Here is a 10,126-nt window from a genome sequence, read left to right on the forward strand (position 1 = left end):
GACTTTTAGAGATTCATTCTCTACCATTTCTCGAATCCAGTAATATCTCACGTCGATGTATTTGGTCCTTGCATGGTACATGGAGTTCTTGCTAAGGTCTATTTCACTCTGACTATCACAATAGACGACATACTCTATCCGATGCAATCCAAGCTCTTGAAGGAGCCGTTTCAACCATATCATCTCTTTTCCAGCTTCAGTAGCGACAATATACTCCGCTTCAGTTGTAGAGAGTGCGACACACTTTTGCAACCTTGACTGCCATGATATAGCTCCCCTTGAAAATGTAAACAAATATACAGTAGTGAAGTTTTTGTTATCAATGTCACCTGCCATATCAGTATCTGTATAGCCCTTCAAGATTGGATCAGATCCTCCAAAGCACATACAATCTCCTGTGGTACCTCTCAAGTACCTGAGAATAAACTTGATTGCTTCCTAGTGTTCTTTCCTAGGATTTTCAAGAAACTTGCTGACAACACCAACTGTGTGAGCAATATCAGGTCTAGTGCGTACCATTGAATACATCAAACTTCCAACGACAGAGGAATAAGGAACTTTGGTCATGCTTCCTTTTTCCTCCATTGTTGTAGGACACATCTTCCTGCTTTATTTCAGATGACTAGAAAAAGGTGTGCTGACTGGCTTAACATTTTTCATGTTGAAGCGTTCCAGTACACATTCAATGTACTTCTCCTGAGACAGCCATAACTTTCATTGTTGTGTTGGGCACAAGTCCTTCATATCAAATGACTTGGACAAATATCCTTTCAACTTTGCGATCAACCCCTTTTTTGTTCCTACAATTAACATGTTATCCACATACAACAACAAAATAATAAAATTGTTGTCAGAATGTTTTTTGAAGTATACATATGGATCAGAATATGTCTTTGTATAAGTTTGACTTTTCATGAATGAGTCAAACTTCTTGTACCACTGCCTTGGTTCCTGCTTTAACCCATAAAGACTCTTATTACGTTTGCACACCATGTGTTTCCTTTCAGCTACTTCAAATCCTTCTGGTTGCTCCGTATAGATCTCTTATTTCAAATCTCCGTGAAGAAATGCAGTTTTTACGTCCAACTTCTCCACTTCAAGATCTAGACTAGTTGCTAAGCTCAAGATTGTTCAAATAGAAGTCATTGTGTCAATAGGTGGGAACATTTTGTCAAAATCAATACATTGCTTCTGCTCGAAGCCTTTTACTACCAATCGAGCTTTGTATCTGACCAGCTTGCCATTTCCATCTTTCTTGAGTTTAAAGACCCATTTGAATTTGGGTGGTCTTTTATCCTTTGGAAGTTCAACCAGCTTGTACGTTCCATTTTTTGTAGAGATTCCTTCTTTTCTTGCATGTCTTTCATCCACTAGTCCTTTTATGGATGGGAAAACACCTCCTTAAGACTTTCTGGATCCCCTTCATCACTGATGATGACATACTCTGTGGAAGGGTACCTATATGACTCTACCCTTGCCCTCTTTGATCTCCTCAGAGGTTGAGGTTGTTCTTCTTCCTGAGTGGGGTGCTCCACTTGCTTGACACCATCATCAAGTTGCTCCTCCTACTCAATAACCTCATCAAGTTTCTCCCCCTGCTCAGCAACGTCGCCGATCGTACTTTTTGCACTTGTGGGATAGTTAGAAGAAGAAGGAATGGTAACAAGGTTAGGGATTATACCATTCTTTGTCTTATCTGATTGATCATCTACAACTCCAACTTCACTTTCTTGGATGATTACATATCTGCTTCTAATGACCTTCTTCTTTATAGGATCCCACAATCTATACCCGAACTCTTCATCTCCATATCTTATGAATATGTACAAAATAGATTTATAATCCAGATTTGTTCTCCGCTCCTTGGGTACATGTGCAAAAGCTCTGCAACCGAATACCTTTAGATGTGAGTAGGACACTTCCTTATTGGTCCAAACTCTATATGGTATGTCAAACTCTAATGGAACTGATAGACTCCTATTGTAACAACCCGACCAATCATTTTGAGATTTAGCGTGTCGTTCAGCAGTTTTAGGCCTTGAGTAGCTTCACTTCAAGTATTATGACTTGTATGTATGGTCGGAATTGAATTTTGGGAAGTTCTGAGTTGATTCGGATGGAAAATTCTAAATTCAGAAGCTTTAAGTTGGAAGAGTTAACTAAGATTTGCCTTTTAAGTAAACAAGAATCAGGGTTTGAAGGTTCCAATAGGTTCGTATGATGATTTCGAACTTGGGCGTATGTTTGGGTTGAGTATCGGATCACTTGGGAACATTTCGACGCTTATTTTGGAAGTTTGGCATTTTAAAGGTTTAAGAATTTCATAAGTTTGGTTCGAAGTGAAATTTGATGTTTTTGATGTATGTTTAGAGTTCCTAGCCTTGGAATAGCTTCGTTATGTCATTTATGACTCGTGTGCAAAATTTGAAGTCGTTTCGAACTGATTTGATACGTTTCGACACAAGATATAGAATTTGGAATTTTGAAAATTTATAAGTTTGATTCGAGACGCGATTCATGATTTTGATATTGTTTTATGTGGTTTAAGGCTTCGAGAAAGTTTGTATTGTATTTTGGGACGTGTTAGTATATTTTGTTAAGGTACCGAGGGTCTCGAGTGGATTCAGGATGGTTAACGGATCGATTTTTAGACTTAAGGAAAAGATGGAAAATTTCTGCTGCTGGTGCGATCGCTTCTACGGAAGCCTGGTCGCATAAGCGATATGGGTTTCACAGAAGTGGACAGGCATGGCTGAGGCAGGTGTCGCAAAAGCGGGCCGATGGACCGCAAAAGCAGAGTCGCACATGCGGTGGATCAATCGTAGAAGCAGAAGGTGTGAGGGAGGAGTGCTTTGCAGAAGCGACAAGTCCGTAAAAGTAGACCTTTTATCCGCAAAAGTGTAGGATGCCACAAAATCGAGGAGGAACATCGCATCTGTGGAGCCGCAGAAGCGGCTAATGGACCGTAGATGCGAAAGGTCGCTGGGTAGTGTGTTCTTTTAAGAACGGGATTTAGCCCATTTTCTTTCATTCTCTCTTGGTTTGGGCAATTTTTGGAGAGCTTCAAGTGGAGGTTTGCATCATCTATGGCAAGGTAAGTTATTCCCACCTATTGTGAGTTAAATACATGGATTCTATAAGGAGTTAAACATGAAAATTAGTAGAAATTGTGGGGTTTTGGTAAAGAACCTAATAATTGGTATTTTTGGAATTCGTAACGACCTGGACGGTCATTTTGAGAATTTAAGTCCTGTTCGGCGTCATAAGCCCCTGAGCAGCTTCGTATTATGTGTATTGACTTACTTGCGTAGTTGAATTCAGTTATCGGATGATTCAGAGTGATTTGGGACACTTAGTCCTAAAACGGAAGCTTAAGTCTTAGGATTTTGACTATTGTTGGAATTGTGTGAAGACAACTTCGGAATAAATTTCCAGCGGTTCTAATAGCCCTGTTGGATGATTTTGGACTTAGGAGCATGTCCGGACGGTGAATTTGTGGTCTGTAGCTGATTTAGGCTTGAAATGGCGAAAGTTAAATTTTTGGAGATTTTGACCGGAAGTGGAATTTTTGATATCGGAGTCGGAATGCGATTCTAAGAGTTGGAATAACTCTCTTATGTTATTTAGGACTTGCTTGCAAAATTTGATGTCATTCCGGGTTGGTTTGATTGGTTTCGGCACGCGTTTTCGATGTTGGAAGAATTGAAAGTTCATAAGTTCGATTCGTGATGCGATTTGTATTTTCGGCATTGTTTTATGTGATTTGAGGCCCCGAGCTAGTTTGTGTTAGGTTATAGAACTTGTTTGTGGGTTTAGACGGTGTCCCGGGGGCCTTGGGTGTGCTCAAGGTGGGCTTTGAGTCCTTTTCTCCTATTTTTGAACTGTTGTTCCTTCTTTCTGGTGTTCTTCTTTGCGACCGGGAAGCGCCTTTTGCGTTCGTGAAGGGTTATTGCTGACCACCTCGAGATCCCTCTTCACGTTCGCATTCAACCTATCACGTTCATGAAGGTTTTCCTTTCCCCTTCATCGCGTTCGTGATTAGCCACCCCGCGTTCGCAAAGCTCTTCCTGGCAACCTCATATTTCTTCTTCGCGTTAGCACTCCTTCCCTCGCGTTCGGGAAGGGTTATTCTGGAAAACCTTACTTTCCTTCTTCGCGAACGTGAGCCTTTCTCCGTTCACGATGCTTTCAGACCTGGGCAGAATATTAGTTTTCCAAATCGAGGGTTAGGCCAGTTTTCATCATATTTTGACTTGTAGAGCTCAATTTTGAGCGATTCTTTGTGGGTTTTTCAAGCAAATCGATTGGGTAAGTGTTATTCACCTAGAATTTATTATATTTCATGATTTTATCTTTATTTTTATCATTTAATTTGTGTTTTGAGTTGAGGAAAATGGGGATTTTTGAAGAAACCTTTCAAAATGAAACAATCATGATTTGAGAGATGAATTGGTATCGAAATTTGATAATTTTAGTATGGTTGAATTCGTATCGAAATGGGTGATGGGTTTTGTGAAATTTTTGGGGTTTCGAGGTGCGAACCCGGGCGTCGATTTTTGGGTCGACTTTTAGATTTTGATAAAGATTGAGCTTTATGATCCAGAATAGTTTCTTATGAGTTTTATTTGTGCTTTGAAGTTATTTTGATTAGATTTGAGCCGTCCGGAGGCCATTTCACCGAGAAGTTCATTTTTGAGTATCAGTCCGTCTTCTTTGAGGTAAGTATCTTGCCTAATTTAGTGTGGGAGAACTACCCCTTAGGATTTGAGTCTTCTATGCTAATTGTAGTCCGTGAACGCGAGGTGACGAGTACGTGCACAGACTTTTTTTTGGAAAATTGGCCTTTTAGGGTCCTTAGGCCCTTGTATTCACTGAATATGTAGTTGTTCTTGTTATGATTATGCTTCTTAATTGCTAGTTTCACCTCTACCTTCTTAATTTAAAATAATTGCTTCACTATTCACTCTTATTGCTTATTTGATTCATATGTTCCCTAACTCTAATTGTTACATTTCTATTGCCATGTTATCCTTTCCCTAATTGATTATCTTTAATTGAAATTATTACTATCTCTTCTGTAATTGTTCAGCCTTAATTGAAGTGATGGTTACCTATCCGCTGCTTCTTCTTAGCTGAATTTGTTGTATCTCTTTCCTAATTGCCCAACCTTAAAAGAAGTTAGATATCCTATATTTTGGTTGACTTGTCCTTATTTGGGATTATTCGACTTGTATTAGCTTCCTCGTTGCCGAACTGTATATTGTGGACCATTGTTACATAGTATTTCATTTCTTGTTGAGATGTTCTTATTATGACTAGCATTCCTCGATTGTGGGTACTCATTGTGAATTAGTTCCTCCGTTTCTTTAAGTTCTGGAATCTCTGAGTTGGCTTATTTCTCGTACCCTTGTATTATTGTCATTGTTGCTGTTGTACTTATTGTTGTGATGCACAAGGTTTCTGCCGTGCGGTTGTTGTTATTGTAAAACACGAAGGGTGATGTCGTGCTATTTGAGAGTGTAAAGCACGAAGGGTGATGTCGTGTCATTTAAGATTGCAAAGCACGAAGGGCGATGCCATGCCATTAAGAGTGTAAAAGCTCGAAGGGTGATACCTTTCCATTTCATTTATATTATCAGGTGAGGATGAGAGTAAAAGCACGAAGGGTGATGTCGTTCCATTATTTTTATATTATCATATATTCATGGCACGAAGGGTGTTTCCGTGTAGGCAAGGACGAGAGACATACATTATATTGTGATATCGTTTTGTTGTGTATACATTCTTGCCTTTATCTTGAGATTTTATTGTGCACCTATGTTTTCTATGTGACTGGTAGTCGTTGTTGCTTATTGTGTGCTTCCCACTTTATTTCTTTTATTGTTATTGACTTTTTTTCCACCTAGTTGGTATTGTTATATACTTGCATGGTGAGGAAGAGTATGAATGCACGAAGGGTGTTGTCGTGCCAATTGATTGGTCTACATATATATATATATATATATATATATATATATATATATTGGGTCAGAATGAGACAAGTGCACGAAGGTATTGCCGTGCCATTTGATGTGATGTGTTGAATATATTTCTCACACCAGAGAAGTTAAATGAGGTGTCACATGGTGACTTTTACTTGAAAGAATTATATTTGAAAGATATTTACTTAAAAGAATTATATTCGAAAGATATTTATTTGAGAGAATTATAAAGGAAAGATATTTATTTTTAGGAAGTATATTCAAAATATATTTATTGGAAAGGATTATATTCTAGAGACTTTTATTGAAAAATTTATAGATAAAAGATGTATATTTGAAAGACTTGATTAATTGGCCGTACCTGTGTTTATTATTCGTTTGAGCAATATTTATGGTGTTCATGTTGCCTTGCTGTTTATGTCACTAGTTGATTAGTGTTTCTATCATTGCTATTTATTTTCTATTATTTTTGTATGCTATATTGCATAGGTTATTTAACTAGTGAGTGTCTTGACTGTTCCTCATCACTACCCCACTGAGGTTAGTTTTGATACTTGCTGGGTACCGACGTGGTGTACTTATACTACACTTCCGCACATTTTTGTGCAGAACCAGGTATTTTGAAGTCAGTTGATCATTTGCTAGCTGTGCGGATTGTTGCTGTGGAGACTCAAGGTAAACCTGTTGCTACGTCCAAAAGCTTCGGAGTCACCTTCTGATTTGTATTTATACTGTTACGTTATTTCAAACAGTTGTATTTAGAAAATTGTCGCAAACTCTGTAGAGCTTATGACTTGTACTACCGATTTTGGGAATTGTAAATTTTATAGAGATTTCCATTTCAAAAATTGTCAGATATTATTTAATTATTGCTTTTATTCAGAAAATATTAGGTTTACCTAGTCCCTAAGACTAGGTGCCATCACGATACCCAACAGAGGGGAAATTGGGTCGTGATAAGTTGGTATCAGAGCTCTAGGTTCATAGGTGCTACGAGTCATAAGAGAGTTTAGTAGAGTCTTGTGGATCGGTATGGAGAAGTATGTACTTATCTTCGGGAGGCTACGAAACTATTTTGACAGTTTCACTTCCTTCATTCCTATCGTGCGAGTTCATTGGTCTCGAAGTTTGAAATTTTATCATTCCATTCTCTCAAGATGGTGAGGACACGAGCTGCAGTTGCTGATGACGTTAACCCTGGAGAAGATGTCACTAGGGGCAGAGGCAGAGGCCGACGAGGAGCACGTGCCGCAGCTAGGGCTCCTACCAGAGTAGCAGTTGGGGAGCCACCAGTAGTTCCAGTTGGGGGAAAGGTACCGGAGGCGCCTGCTGTTATCCCCGGACTTCAGGAGACCTTAGCACCGTTCCTGAGCATGTTTGGTACATTGGCTTAGGCAGGGTTGATTCCGGTTGGACCAGCTATTTCACAGACCGGGGGAGGAGCTCAGACTCCTGCCGTCCACATTCCAGAGCAGCGGGTTCACATAGGTTAGGTTCTAGGTGTGATAGCGACACAACCTGTGCTCCCAGTTTAGCTCGTGGTTAAGGCAGCAACATCTGAGGAAAAACAGCTTAGACTTGAGAGGTACAAGAACTACCACCCTCCCACCTTCTGTGGATTGGCGACAGATGATGCCTATGGTTTTCTGGAGGAGTGTCACCGCATTCTCCGTACTATGGTTATTATGGAGACGAGCGGGGTTGCTTTTACTACGTTCCAGCTCAAGGGAGAGGCTTATCAGTGGTGGTGGGCGTATGAGTTTGGTAGCCCAACCGAGTCAGCTTTACTTACATGGGTTCAGTTTTCAAAGATGTTCCTGAGAGACTTTTTACCTTAGTCCCTTCGAGATGCATGTCGCGCGAAGTTTGAGCAGCTGCGCCAGGGCACTATGTCAGTGTCAGAGTATGCCGTTAGATTTAGTGATTTGGCTAAACATGCAACTGCTTTGGTCGCTACAGTTAGAGAGTGTGCCCGTAGATTCATTGAGGGGCTCATGCACGATATTCGGTTCAACATGGCCAGGGAGTTGGAGTCGGATGTTTCATTTCAGTAGGTGGTAGGGATCGCTCGCCGAACGGAGGGCATATGGGATCAGGAGAGAGAGGGCAGGAAGGCGAGGATGCCTCGTAGATTGGAGAGATATACTGGTCCTTATTTTGGAGGTAGGGTACGACATGGTAGAGGTTTTGTGGGTCAACCAGTTCAGTTTGTATTTCAGGCTTCGCATAGTGTTTCAGGTTCTCACGGGTCTCAAAGTACCCGTACCGCACAATTCCCACAACTACGTCAGTAGAGATTTTGCTTCGAGTGTGGAGATACCAGCCACAGGGTGAGAGATTATCATAGACTCTGGACAGGTGTGTCATAGCGGAGTATTCAAGCGAGTAGAGGGCGCCCAAGAGGGGAAGGCCCGACCCGTTGATGTGTTTTGTATAGTAGGCTAGAGGCCACTGCGCCAGATGATTTCATACATGTATGCTTTTGATTTGTTACAGAGGGGCACCATTTGTATTTTGATTCGGTTCTGCCTATTGAGGCGAGTTCTCCTATTTGTTGTCCCACCTATGGGTGATTTCATGACCTAGTATTATGTTTATGTGTTTTCCCCTGTTGGGAGATTCTATGAGTGGTAGACGCGTCTATCGTTGTTTTAATTCATTATTTAAAATTACGAGCCTAGAAGTGAATTCATGTTGTCTATTATGGCAAATTTGATGTGATTCTTGAGTTATTTGGTTACGATTTGTGATTTGATACTCTACCGGGGTGAGAGTTCAGTAAATGTTGTGATTTTATTGGCAGAATTGAGTTAGTGGAAGATTTCAATTGGTATGATGTGTATTCGGCTTGTGATTCAGAGTTAAGGTTGAGACCCTCGCGATTCCATGTGATTTGATATGTTTGAGCCGGGCTGCGTGTCGCGGTGGAGGTTATATCAGGATGAGATCCTTGTGATTTGTTCATATACTTTGATTTTTCCTTTTAAATTGATCTGTAGGATGGTACTGATAGAGAGTTGTGCCTGTCGGGCTTATTTGATATTTCTTTTATGTGTTTCTCTTTACATATTCAGTCATTTTTTGTTCTGTGCTTCCTAAATTTTAGCCTGCGGGGTGTGTGTCCGGTGGTGTTAGTTGCGACTTGTTTATTTGGGTGTATGGTTAAGAGGTCTTTAGTTTTCTTGCATCGTTGTCAGTGTTATGGAGGTTTGAAACAGGGTTCTAACGGTTATGAGGCTAATTGCCGGTGCTGGTTTTGATTATTGACAACTATTGTGATCAGAACTGTATTATGGGCCTACGTGTGGCGTGTTATGTTGAGTGGTCGTACCTTGTGGGTAAAGGCATGAGTTTTTGCAGCTGGTTGAGACTGATACCGGGTATGGATTTAGAATCGGGTGTTTTGGAGATGAATGGAAGGTGAGAATTTCGACTCTAAGGCTTATCAGTGTTAGTAGAAAGGATAAATTACAGTTGATATGGTGTCGTCAGGCTTATGTGGATTGGGGTGACGTGGGGTCACCCGCAGGTGTATGTTGGATATGTGCTTTCAGTGATTTGAAGACTTCGGGTAAGGATGTAACGTTTGTTTATCGGATACTGGATATCGAACGTTTGTTTAAGAGGGTAAGGATGTAACGACCCGACCGGTTGTTTTGAAAATTTAAGTATTTTTCGGCGGCATAAGGCCCTGAGCAACTTCGTATTACGTGTATTGACTTGCGTGCGTGGTTGAATTCAAGTACCAGATGATTCAGAGTGATTTGTGACACTTAGTTCCTAAAACGGAAGCTTAAGTCTTAGGATTTTGACCGTAGTTGGAACTGTGTGAAGACGACTCCGGAATGGAGTTCCGGCGGTTCCGTTAGCTCCATTAGCTCCTTTGGGTGATTTTGGACTTAGGAGCATGTCCGAATGGTGAATGTGAGGTCTGTAGGTGATTTAGGCTTCAAATGGCGAAAGTCGAATTTTCAAAGATTTTGATCGGAAGTAGACTTTTTGATATCGGGGTCGGAATGCGATTCCGAGAGTTGGAATAGCTTCGTTATGTCATTTGATACTTGTTGGGTATCGCCGTGGTGTACTCATACTACACTTCTGCACTTTTGTGTGCAGATCCAGGTATTTCAAAGTCAGTTGATCAT

Source organism: Nicotiana tomentosiformis, chromosome 4 (assembly GCF_000390325.3).
Source record: "Nicotiana tomentosiformis chromosome 4, ASM39032v3, whole genome shotgun sequence".
Lineage (NCBI taxonomy): Eukaryota > Viridiplantae > Streptophyta > Magnoliopsida > Solanales > Solanaceae > Nicotiana > Nicotiana tomentosiformis.